The following is a 14,046-nucleotide window of genomic DNA, read 5'->3' as shown; positions in this document are numbered from 1 at the left end:
TCTGACCAAATTTGGTCTCTGCAGATCAACAAGGCGACCCCGACACCGGCCACCGACCCCGATTCCGGCCACCGACCCCCTCCCGCTCCGGTATGCCCCCCGCCCCCTCTTCCTTCCTCTCCGACTTGCTGATAGTCCACACTTGCTGCCATAGTCCACACTTGCTGCCATAGAGTGTTAAAATGCAAAAAGGCCTATTGTTAGAGTGTTCAAATGCCTATTGTTAGAATGCTGTTAATATGCTTTCTTTTATTTTGTTGCTAGAGTAAATGAAAATGAGTGTTTAGTTTGTTGATAGAGTAATTTTGGTCTCTCCCACAGTAGCATTTTTTAGCTCATGTTGCTGTCCATTTGAAGTTTTTTAAATTTGTAGTTGATGTCCATTTGTAGTTCATGAGGCAAAAAAGTGAACATATACAGAGGAAAATGATACATTTCTGAATCTTAACTTGCATCTAAACGGAGGCACTGCTGCCTTCTTAATCTACTGCTTTTGTTATTTTCCTAGCCATGTGGAGATGTAAGTGATGACACACATCACTTCAGCACATAGTGCTTATTGTCATTTGCAGGGAAACCGATTTCTAAGTGACCTATGTTTTGCTGGAAATGTTGATTCATTTCCATTCCGGCAAATTTCAGGCGCTCTATATGTGCACTTTCTAGCAAAGGTCATGCCCAAATTTTCCGTGAATTTCGGCATGACTTGTGCTAGAAAGTTGGACATATCGAGTGCTTGAGATTTGTCGCGACGGGAATGAAACGACATTTCTGGCAAAACAAAGGTCACTTTTTTCGTCATTATTCACTTTATTATATAAAGCTCGATAATTAAATGACTGCGACATTGAACCCTATAAAAGATGACCGGCAGCGATGAGGCCGGAGGTTCTCACTCCCAATTAGGTCGAGCACACGCCGACCACGAATTTCTGGCGGATCAGGAGAGACAGGAAGTTGGGTGTCCGGACCACCTTGTCATGACAGATGATGACGGTGGTTGCGCCGGTGCCGACACTGATGCCACCTACGACACCGGCACTGAGACTGGCGCTGATGATGTTCCTAACTATAGCATGGAAGGTGGTACCACCCAAGCCAGTGAGGGAAAGAAGGAAAAGAGGACACGACGCCCAAATGAGCTCGGCACCAGAATACTGGTGGTCACGGCGGTGCACCCTGGCGAGTTCGAGCCAATAGAGCCGCGAGAAGTGGCAGCGTGTTACGGCAACCAACTAGCATGCATCCTACGGGATACCGCTAACATCAACACCACAAAAATACGGAAGAATGACTAGTTGAAGAAGCTGCTTCTAACTAGGTTGCATGCAAGATTCCTGTTCCTCGGTCGGAATGACAAACTCAACCCATGGGATGATGAAGCCATGAAAAAAATCAACAACAAAGCCCTAGGGAAGTTCAGCAACGCATTGAGCGCTTGGAAAACTAGGGTGAAAAAGGCGATTCAAGTAGACCATGAAACCTACGCAAAGATTGTTGCAGACAATCCGAAAATTATGATAGAGGACTTTGAAAAGTTCAAGGAGACATGCAATGAAGAAGCTGCCAAGGCCGGAGAGAGGCAAGCAGCTGTAGGCAAAGAACATGGGGAACCACCGCCTTGGAAGTCGTGGTTACACGGGAAAGAGGCCCGTGTGGCCTAAGGAGGACGCAGAACGTGAACTTCAGGGGATCCCAGACCCATTGGCTGGGTTCACCGACCAGCAGGAGCACGACTTCATCAGGGCCCGATTCTCGTGGGACCCCAAGAAAAAGATTTTTTCACCGACGGGCCGACTAGGAAATTCATGAGATTACTGGTAATTATCCTTTTACCACCTTACATATTTGGTTCTGATCAACGAAGTCTACTACATTCTAGTCCCATTCGTAAATGATTCACGGTCCATTTTTGCAGAGAGAGCAACACAAGCTTGCGACCAAGAGCAATTCGTCGACTTAGTTGACTCAGTCGTCGGTGAAGTACAAGTGGGACACTCCTTTCAACCAGGCCATGAACATAATGATGGGACACCTGCCCGGCCAGCGGCCACAATATGGACGTGTGCATGGCGCCAGGGATGGGGCCACTTGGAAGTACTATTATAGCGAGGACCCCGAGGTCAAAAGACAGATAAAGAAGTTCAGTCAAAAGACAGATAAAGAGAGAGCAACACAAGCTTGCGACCGAGAGCAATTCGTCGACTTAGTTGACTCAGTCGTCGGTGAAGTACAAGTGGGACACTCCTTTCAACTGGGCCATGAACATAATGATGGGACACCTGCCCGGCCAGCGGCCACAATATGGACATGTGCATGGCGCCAGGGATGGGGCCACTTGGAAGTACTATTATAGCGAGGACCCCGAGGTCAAAAGACAGATAAAGAAGTTCAGTCAAATGACTATCGACGAGAAGGTGGCGCGGGCGATGGAGAAAGCAAAAGCTGAGACCAAAGCTGAGATAATCGCTACCTGTAGATCTGATATGGTGGCTGCCTTTACAAGCTTGATTCCAACAGTGGTCACATGGGTGGAACAAAATCCAAATGCGCCACCAAGTGATTTTCCCATGCCCAGCTTTACCGGGAACACCTCAATGAACACCGCACCCATACCCATACCTAGTATGGAAACCGCACCCACACCTCCTCCAGCACCTGCTCCTCTGCCCAGCTCTCACAGCAGCCCTAGCTCCATCTCTGGCTTGAATGTCGAGCCATCGACATTGGCTGAGCTCGACGCCCTCACGGTAAATACCCGTCGTCGCACCTTAATCAACTCAACTAATTAATTAATCTTCAGTTGCCATTCTTTTTGGATCGCTGACGCTGCATGTATATGTCTTTGTAGGCCGACTCCACTCCGTGCACCGTCCTTTACAACATGAAGGGCAGGTTGGTGGATGTGGGGAAGGGTACTATAGTGAAGCCTAAGGATCGATTGTTTCACCGCCGGCAGATGCTTGATGACGCCTTAAGGGTCTCCGTGGCTAGTGTGAAAGCGGGCTACGAGGGTCTCCCTCGTCCGATACAAACCGATGGAGAGGATGACGAGACCCCCACGCAGCTTGGCCAATGCAAACATTGGCCGATCCTGTGGCCGAAAAATCTTCTTCGTGTCGAGGTGGCCGGGAGCACACCAATAGGACCTCAGGAAGGTATGACCACAACACCACCTACACAAGTACAACCATCATCTGTGTTGCTTGCTGAGATCGAGAGACATGAGCAAGGAGGGCCAACCGTTCCGCCGGCAGATGATGCCATCTGCCCCATGGAAGAGGATAGGGATCATGACATGGAGGAGGCCGACGATGACCCTAACCAGTATTTCAATACTGCCTTTGACAACGAAGTAACAATGAGTCAACCATATGAATATGAGATGCATGTACCAGAGCCGGAACGTCCTCCGGAGTGCAAGAAGTCTTTGTTCATGCAATCCTCGCAGGACACGCCTCCAGATGCCGGCTCCACCCAAGCTCAACTACTTAGCCAGAGTCGTCCAATGCTGAGCCCGACAACACTAGGGGTGGTGCTCAGGGAGGGGCTGACAGACCCACCAGCACCTCAGCCCACCAAGAAGAAGCAGAGGAAGAGACCGGCGGCGAGAAAATCCAATAAAGCTGGCAATGTTGGTTCTAGCAGCCAGCCACCTTCGACCAAGGTTCACCATGTACCGATGAAACATGTGCCATTAATGCATGTCGCGGGAGAGCCAATGGTACCGACGAATGCACTAGCTGCCATAGAAGGGGATCTCAGGAGACTCCATGACCATGTGCCTTCGATAGAGAGAATCCTCCTCGCCTCAGATGATCCAGGATACCCACTTTATACGGTTCATGTGCCGAGCAGTTGCAAGATGTATGTCCACACATGCCCCGCGGACCTCTTCTTCTTGAGGTTTGATTACATCTTCCAGATGTTCCAAATGAGGACACTCGATTTTACGTTCGTCCACCTGTATGCGCTGCACATGAACTACATCGTCAGGAGAGAGAAAGTCACCGGTCTTGCGGTCGCGGACCCATACTACATGCATGAGGGCTTCTTGTCAATAAACGAAGCCAACCGTCAATATGCGAGTTAGTACATCTAAGAATTCTTGGCCAGCAATAAGGACAAAGAAACGATTCTGCTACTTTATCATCCCAGGTAAGTCATCCCCGGATAGCACTATAACACATACATCCTTTCGTGCATTTCAATAGTTACTTTGCACGCATGGAGGCTAAACTTGATCGTGTATTTTGCGTAGCAGGGGGTGTCGTGCCGTTCTCATTGTTCTTTACCCGTGTTACTCCCGCGCTCTATATTTGGACCCATCAAAGAACATACAGAAGAAAGATTACACACACATAAAGTATGTTCTGGACAGAGCTATGCTGGGCTTCAGCATGCAGGGTGGCTACATCCAACGCAAAAAAACAGATAAGGCCGGGCTTTGTTTCACCCACAAGACTGACTTCTGTTGCACCTAGCAACCGGCAAGAAGTGAGAATGATGGATTCTACGTCATCCATCTAATGATGGAGTACAGAAGGGATGTGCAATCACTTTTCATGAAATCTTCATCCGATACCCATATCCAGAGATGGGCCGAAACCTATAAAGCCGTGCCGGATAATCGACTTTGAAATGATTTCTACCGGATCCAACAGGAAATTGCGTCCATCATCATCAAAGATGTCCTTGAAGAGAATGGGATGTTCTACGCCGGCCCAATATCGCGAGCTGACGTCCGAACCCGCATTGCCCTACAGCGTCAAGACATGATGCCTTTCACTAAGCTTGGGTGCACCCTTCCGGATATGGACAGATGGGAAGAGTGCACTGCTTAAAAACAATATGTCTGTTTAGTTACTTGTTACTTTCTGTACGACGAAACTTCGAATCTCTTAGTACGACGAAACTATTAGATGTATGGTGCCGCGCTTTAGTTAATTACTTTCGGTATGATAAAATTTGTTAACTATGTTTACTATATATGTTCCTTCTATTTCATAACTGTTTTGTTGAATTCACTTCATGGTATATATATGTGCATCTCTGACAGGTATATAGATCAACGATGGCGAGGAAGTGGTATGCCGTGTATGTAGGGCATGTTCCGGGTGTGTATGATGAGTGGCCAGAGTGTCAGGCCCAAGTCTTTGGCTTGTCCGGCGGAAGCCAGAAAGGGTTTGATAGCAGAGCGGAAGCTGAAGCTAGTTACTTGATATTCATAGCACAATAGGGTATTCAGAACCAGCGCCGCTACAAAAACTACTACATAATACCGCTTTTGATCATCGTGATCGCTCTTATCTTCTATGCGGTCATATCATAGTCTGCATTGATGATGAAACATGAGTATGTGACCATGTAGTTTCATGTATTGAGAACTTGTAATGACTTGTAATGCTATTTCGAGACATGTATTCGACCATGGTTGATGATGATGAGATATTTGAGACATGTCGAGACTTCTAATAACTTTGGCTCATCGATTACTCACTTGCTTTTCAGTGAATAAGCATGTTATTGTATAAACGGTGGATCTGTTTAATTGTGTACAGAGCCAAAATGAAAAAAAATACAAAAGTTAGCAGTGGCATGGGGGTAAAGATTACCAGTATCACCCAAGTAACAGTAGCGCTGGCTAGTTCCACGCGTTGTAGATAATTATCAGTAGCGCTGGGTGAAAGCGCGCTACAGCTAGCTTTAGATACCAGTAGCGCTGGCCAAACAAGCGCTACTGCTAAAAAATAGCTGTAGCACCGTAGTAGTAGCTCACCTGCCCGTGCTACTAATAACAAGAAACCCAGCGCTACTGGTAAGGTTTTTCCTAGTAGTGCTCTAGGAACGCATTAAAATTCAAAGGAACGGTAGCACGGGCCATTGATCTATAACATAGCTATGCAAAAAACTATCACGACTAAGTTCATGATAAATTAAGTTCAATTAATCATATTACTTAAGAACTCCCACTTAGATAGACATCCCTCTAGTCATCTAAATTATACGTGATCCAAATCAACTAAACCATGTCTGATCATCACGTGAGATGGAGTAGTCTTCAATTGTGAACATCACTATGTTGATCATATCTACTATATGATTCACGTTCGACCTTCCAGTCTCCAGTTTTCCGAGGCCATATCTGTATATGCTAGGCTCGTCAAGTTTAACCCGAGTATTCCGCGTGTGCAAATCTGGCTTGCACCCGTTGTATTTGAACGTAGAGCTTATCACACCCGATCATCACGTGGTGTCTCAGCATGAAGAACTTTCGCAACGGTGCATACTCGGGGAGAACACTTATACCTTGAAATTTAGTGAGGCATCATCTTATAATGTTACCGCCATACTAAGCAAAATAAGATGCATAAAAGATAAATATCACAAGCAATCAAAATGTGTGACATGATATGGCCATCATCATCTTGTTCTCATGATCTCAATCACCAAAGCAACGCCATGATCTCCATCATCACCGGCTTGACACCTTGATCTCCATCGTAGCGTCGTGGTCGTCTCGCCAACCATTGCTTCTACGACTATAGCTACCGCTTAGTGATAAAGTAAAGCAATTACATAGCGTATGTGTTTCATACAATAAAGCGACAACCATATGCCTCCTGCCAGTTGACGATAACTTGTTACAAAACATGATCATCTCATACAACAATTTATATCACATCATCCCTGAACCATATCACATCACAACATGCCCTGCAAAAACAAGTTAGACGTCCTCGACTTTGTTTGTTGCAAGTTTTACGTGGCTGCTATGGGCTGCTAGCATGAACATACATAGCTACGGCACAAAAATCACAACAGTGATTTATCTAGTTTATTGTTTTAACCTTCACAAGGCCGGCTGCAGTCAAATTCGATTCGATTAAGTTGGAGAAACAGACACCCTCCAGCCACCTTTATACAGAACTAGTTGCATGTCTGTCGGTGGAAACGGTCTCATGAACATGGTCATGTAAGGTTGGTCCGGCCTGCTTCATCCAACAATACCACCGAATCAAAATAAGACATTGGTTGTAAGTAGTATGACGATCACCGCCCACAACTCCTTGTGTTTTACTCGTGCATATCATCCACGCATAGACTGGCTCGGATGCCACTATTGGGAAATGTAGCATGCAATTTCAAAAAAATTCATACGCTCATGCAAGATCTACCTAGGAGAGTCATAGCAACGAGAGAGGGAGAGTGTGTCCATGTACCCTCTTAGACTGAAAGCGGAAGCGTTAACTTAATGCTGTTGATGTAGTCGAACGTCTTCTCGAATCAACCGATCAAGTACCGAACGTACGACACCTCTGAGTTCTGCACATGTTCGCTCGATGATGTCCCTCGAACTCTTGATCCAGCAGAGTGTCGATGGAGTCGATGAGTTCCATCAGCACGATGATGTGATGATGGTGTTGGTGAAGTGATCCACATAGGGCTTCACCTAAGCACTATGGCAATATGATAGGAGGAGTAAACAGTGGAGGGGGCACCGCACACGGCTAAAACCATTGATATGATTTGGGTTGCCCCCCACCCCCATATATAAAGGAGGAGGGATGGACTCCGGCCACAAGGGGAGGGCCAAGGGGGAGGAGTCGTACTAGGACTCCACTCCTAGTAGGATTCACCCCCTTTTTTCCTTCTTCCAGAGGGGGAAAAGGGGGAATGGAGAGGAAACAGAGAAGGAAAGGGGGGCGCGCCCCCTCCCCTAGTCCAATTCGGACTCCCTATGGGAGGGGGGCGCGGCCACCCTTGTGGGCTGCCTCCCCTCTCTCCTATGGCCCATGTTGGCCCAATAATTCCCCGAGGGGTTTCGGTAACCTCCAGTAATCCAAAAAATGTCTGAACCTTTCCGAAACCATTCCGGTGTCCGAACATAACCTTTCAATATATCAATCTTTGCCTCTTGACCAATTCGAGACTCCTCGTCATGTCTGTCATCTCATGCAGGACTCCAAACAACCTTCGGTCACCAAAACACATAACTCATACAATACCTATCATCATCGAACGTTAAGCGTGCGGAACCTACGGGTTCGAGAACTATGTAGACATGATCGAGACACCTCTATGGTCAATAACCAATAGCGGAACCTCTATGCTCATATTGGTTCCCACATATTCTACGAAGATCTTTATCAGTCGAACTGCAATGTCAACATAGTTATTCCCTTTGTCATCGGTATGTTACTTGCCTGAGATTCGACCGTCGGTATCTTCATACCGAGTTCAATCTCGTTACCAGCAAGTCTCTTTACTTGTTCTGTAGTGCATCGTCCCGCAACTAACTCATTACTCACATTGCTTGCAAGGCTTCATATGATGTGCATTACCGAGACGGCCCAGAGATACCTGTCCGATACTCTGAGTGACAAATCCTAATCTAGATCTATGCCAACCCAACAAACACCTTCAGAGATACCTGTAGAGCATCTTTATAATCACCCAGTTATGTCCACAGGCATCTTTATATTCCACAGGTATCAAACGTGGTTATAAAGATACCTGTAGAACATCGGAGGATAGCACACAAGGCATTCCTCCGGCGTCCGGGAGTTGCATAATCTCATAGTTGAAGGAATATATATCTGGCACGAAGAAAGCAGTAGCAATTAAACTGAACGATCATTATGCTAAGCTAACGGATGGGTCTTGTCTATCACATCATTCCACTAAAGATGTGATCCCGTTATCAAATAACAACTCATGTCCATAGCTAGGAAACTTAGGGGTTGTTTGGTTCTAGGGACTTTTTTGTGTTGGGACTAAAAAAAGTCCCTAGCAAACCAAACACGGGGGACTTTTTAGGGACGTTTTGCTAAAAGTCTTTAGAAGCACCTCCTTGGGAGTCTTTTTCAAAAAGTCCTAGGGACTAAAAAAAGTCCTAGGACTAGAGAACCAAACCCCACCTTAACCATCTTTTGATCAACGGCCTAGTCTAGTAAAGGCATACTGGGGACAATTAGTTTTTTCTATGTATTCACACATGTATCAAGCTTCTGATTAATATAATTCTAGCATGAATAATAAACATTTATCAGGAATAAGGAAATATAAAATAACTACTTTATTATTGCCTCTAGGTCATATTTCCTTTAGTAGGCTGGTCCGGAGTCTTGTGGGCCGATGGCCCCTTGACCCAAGGCTCGTGGATCGGAGTCTGTGTAGCCTCCTCCTCAGACGTGTCCACCCTAGCAGTCATGTGCTTGGGTGAATCAGCTGGGGGTGGCGGCAAGGAAGGAGTAGCAGCCGCCATACTTCTCCCGTGGCTACGTCCTCCCAGACCTCCTCTCTTCTTCCCTCCCCGACCTCCTCTCCCAGTGGGCAACTACGCTGATGAAGAAGCGCCCACCAGTGTCTGCATACTGTCGAGTAACGGTCTCCGGAGATACTGGGGTGGAATGGAAGTACCCCTTGACGGTGTCCTGGACTAGGGGGTACTCACCACGTCGTCTCCTGATCAGTTGGATTGGGCCGAGGACCCCCATGGCCATACACTCATGGGCCAGTTCGGACAACCCCTGCCGCATACAAGGAAGACTCCACAAGACTTGGTGCCCAAGGCGAGGACTCTCCTAAACCCTAGGCCTCCGGTGTGTTATATAAACCGAGGCCAGGCTAGTCAATAGACAATCTCATATTCATTACTACAATCTTGTGGTAGATATATGTACTGTGTACTACACCCATATGAATACAATCAAAAGCAGCACGTAGGGTATTATCTCATCAAGATAGCCCGAAGCTGGGTAAAACCCCGTGTCCATGTTACCATCTCTCCAAGACACCTAGCTTAGGACCCCTACTACGAGATCCGCCAGTTTTGACACCGACATTGGTGCTTTCATTGAGAGCTTGCTGGGCGATCATCACGGTTCGATGGGTCATCATCATCTATATCGGTTCCGAACTCATCGGTCAGATCGGATTAAATTTGTACGGCGACACGAACCAGGTGTTGTTTTTCTAATCTACGTATCACTGTTTAATTTGTGGGAAGACGTTATCTAATGGCCCATACTATCTCTTGTTTGCAGGCCTAACTAGAATCAGTATAAAGCACCTGCTAATTTGATTTGTGGTGGCGGTCGCCGTATGACGTCAAGTCAAAATGAACTGCACATACACTCCTGATTTTCTGCTGCGTCTGGAAGATAAAAATCACAGATGATTAGACAGCTCGATGCTGCTATAAAGTCATCATGCGCATGTACGGGCGCGTGGTTGTTGCTGTGCGCAAGTTCCCAAGGCCAATAGGAAGATTCCTTTCTCTTTGCTTTATTCATTATCTAATTATATGTGGAGGTATTCTACACTTTTGACTAGTACTGTGCTTTTCATCTACCCTTTACTTAGTGACCTACACCTCTTACGTACTATTATTGGTAATACTACTTACAACCCTGCGTGGTGGCCGTTGGAGCAGACGCAAAGTGCTACCCTAGTAGTACTTATTGACGCACTCTTTGTGAGTTCGGTTATTCATCTAAAGTCAGACAAACTTTATGTCAGATTTGACACTATCTGTTTTTAGTTTGGCTAGTCTCGTATTACTACCATGCTACCTCTCTGCACTATTTTTAATACCTTTTTCTTCTCTCTTGAGAATTATTACTTCGGCCAGTGTTATCTTTTTTACACAGTAATTTATGGCCCCAATGATTACTCTTGGGGAGTTCATGGTTCATTGCTATGTCATACTAGCGTTGTCGTTCCACACGCCCTAAGCCAATGCCCCGCGGGTTCAGAACAACAACGACGTCGTCGCCGCATCACTCCACCAACCGCGTTGTGTCACCAGCCAGGCCATTATTCCTTTAAACAAGATTCAGGCCATGTGGGCTCACAAGGCATCAGGAAATCTACTTCGTCCGCTTCACTTTGGCAAACCAACGTCGTGGTCCCAATCGGCTCGTGTGATCACCTTGTTTGTTGAATTACCATAGCAACATGTTCGGTCGCTGTCGGTGTCAAAACCGGCGGATCTCGGGTAGGGGGTTCCGAACTGTGCGTCTAAGGCTAATGGTAACAGGAGGCAGGGGACACAATGTTTTACCCAGGTTCGGTCCCTCTCGATGGAGGTAATACCCTACTTCCTACTTGATTGATCTTGATGATATGAGTATTACAATAGTTGATGTACCACGAGATCGTAGAGGCTAAACCCTAGGAGCTAGCCTATGATTATGATTGTCCTCTTTCTACGGACTAAACCCTCCGGTTTATATAGACACTGGAGGGGGCCAGGGTTACAGAAAGTCGGTTACAAAGAAGGAGATCTAACATCTGAATCGCCAAGCTTGTCTTCCATGCAAAGGAGAGTCCCATCTGGACACGGGACGAAGTCTTGAGTCTTGTATCTTCATAGTCCAACAGTCAGGCAGAAGCATATAGTCCGGCTGTTCGGATACCGCCTAATCCCGGACTCCCTCAGTAGCAACTAAACCAGGCTTCAATGACGATGAGTCCGATGCGCAGATAGTCTTCGGCATTGCAAGGCGGGTTCCGTCCGAATACTCCAAAGTAAATCTCGAACACTTAAATCGTGTCTGGCTCTGCAAGACGATTTTCACATACCACCGTAGAGAGAACGATATTCCACAAATAAAATCTGTTGACAACTTTAGATAACGTGACATCACACCATGGCTGAGTCATTATTCGAACCATTTTCCCACAACCAGGCACCGCACATATTGCGAGGCGGTTTCCTCGACACGTCTTATCGAAGAAGAGATCATGTCCCCTTATCACGGGATCCTCATTAATATGGGTAAGGGTAACCCAACCATGGCGCTTGGAAAATAAGCGATTTCATCAAGCAAGCGGGGAGGCGCACCGTTTTCGCCACCTCTATAAAGGGATAAGGATCTCCCAGTTTTACCCACGCCTTCTTCCTCCTTTGCTCATCCATCCTCGCACTCTCGAGCTCGAGGGCCCTAGTTCTTGCCTTCTCCACACAGCCAAACATGTCCGGAGTGAGAGGCAAGTGGGTGGCCTCCTCCATCAAGGAGGAGGACATTACGAAGCTCCGGGCAGTCGGATACTTGGCCGCAGATATTGCGCACCGGCTCCCGGACGCAGGGTAGATCATTCCGACTCCGGGACCCCACGAGAGGGTCGTGTTCCTCGCCCACTTCGTCCGCGGACTAGGATTCCCTCTCCCCCATTTGTCCGCGGGCTCCTGTTCTATTACAGGCTAGATTTTCATGATCTGGCCCCTAACTTCATCCTCAACATCTCAGCGTTTATCGTCGTGTGCGAGGCTTTTCTCCGCATCAGGCCCCACTTTGGCCTGTGGCTAAAGATCTTCAACGTGAAGCCAAAGATAGTTGTCGGCCAGCAGGCGGAGTGCGGTGGCGCTATGGTGGGCAAGATGCCCAACGTCACCTGGCTCGAAGGATCCTTTGTGGAGACCGTGAAGGGGTGGCAATCGGGGTGGTTCTACATCATCGAGCCGCGCGACGCCAACTGGGTGGCGGCCCCCGAATTCTGATCTAGCATCCCTGTGCGGCTCACTTCCTGGAAGAGGAAGGGCCTAGCCTAGGGCGCATCCGCGGAGCTGAACGGACTCCAGAACCGCGTCAAAAGCATGATAACTAAGAATATCAAGCTGGTCAATGTGGTCCAGGTCATGCTATTTCGCTGGATTCTCCCGTGTCAGAGACGGGCATTCAACCTGTGGGAGTTCGACGCGGCCCAACACCAGCCACTACAAGAGCTCTTTGACACGACACACAAAGACGCCTGGAAGGTGTTGTTCAAGGCCAGCGAAGTTCCTCCTCCCACCTTTGAGGACCACGGAGTCAGCGCCAGGCGCCAGGCCAATGCAGTAAGCATTATACATTTCGCAAGATGTGCCCTTCCTCAGTATATTCGTGGGAGAAACTTAGGCCACTGTGCTGATTTTAATAGGAATATGTGGCGACGGCGGAGCGGATCGACTGTCCGACTCTGTTGCGTGAGGACCCAGCAGATGAACTCCTGACGGAGATGCTGGTTCCGGCCCCCTATGAGGTGCCGGAGAAGAAGGCCAAGAAAAAGGCCAAACGGACCAGAAGAAGTTCCCGGCGCAACATGGTGCCGGACTCATTGTCCGAAGACACCGGGGCACACTCCTCCAACGACAACGAGGAGGAGGAGGAGGAAAACCATCTCCCCCAAAATGAGGGGGAGAAGTAGAGGAAGGCCACCCCTTCCGGGGAGGCCGAAAGGTCCAAGAAGGGGCGGACCCTCCCTCCGGACCACTCCACAACCGCCGCCTAGAGCGAGGAGGAGTGGCTACCCAGGGGCAAGCCCCTAGTGAGATCGTAAGTATCCGCACTCTATAATACTTTTCGTGCGACTTAACTTCATAGTTTGTTATAACGCCGAGCACGCATATGCAATTCGGCCAGGTCCCATCCCGAGGTATCCTCTTCGGATGGGTCTCTGCGTGATTCGGCAATTAATTCGCTCCCGACGGACACCTCCCCTCGGCCTACGGATGAAACGGAGGTGTTGTCCCAAAGGGTACCAGAGCAGGGGGAGGCGGCTCTAGAGACGCCCCAAGGTGAAACTCCAGACGCCGGGCACATGGGGGGTAAGATCCCCATAGATTATGCTGACGAGGGCCGCAGCAAGTTGGGGTCCCAGCCGGACACTACAACGGAACCTCCAAAGGTTTTGGATTCGGGCAGGCAGCCCCTCACTAGGGAGGGCAAGCCGGCCGTGCCGATGACCTCCGTCACACCGGAGGCGTCGGATAGTCTGCTGGAAGTGCTTCGCGGCGCTTCCATTGATGAAGAGCACCGTACTCTTATCAACACGGTGATTCGGAAGGTTCGGTTCGCCAAAATAGGATTGACCGAAGCCTGCACCAGCCTCCTAACAGGCTTTGAGGCCAGTAGTCAAAAGTGTGAGAAATTATCACCCCATAGACAGTGGCCCCTGATACTCTGTTTGGTGTTCGAAAAGAATAGCCAAACGGAGGGTAAACTCTAAACCGCAGGAATCTAACAGTATGTGTCTATGTGAATAAGCAGGCAGTGCGGC

The sequence above is a fragment of the Triticum dicoccoides genome, chromosome 6B (assembly GCF_002162155.2).
Source record: "Triticum dicoccoides isolate Atlit2015 ecotype Zavitan chromosome 6B, WEW_v2.0, whole genome shotgun sequence".
Taxonomy (NCBI): Eukaryota; Viridiplantae; Streptophyta; class Magnoliopsida; order Poales; family Poaceae; genus Triticum; species Triticum dicoccoides.
This window is presented reverse-complemented; position numbering follows the sequence as displayed.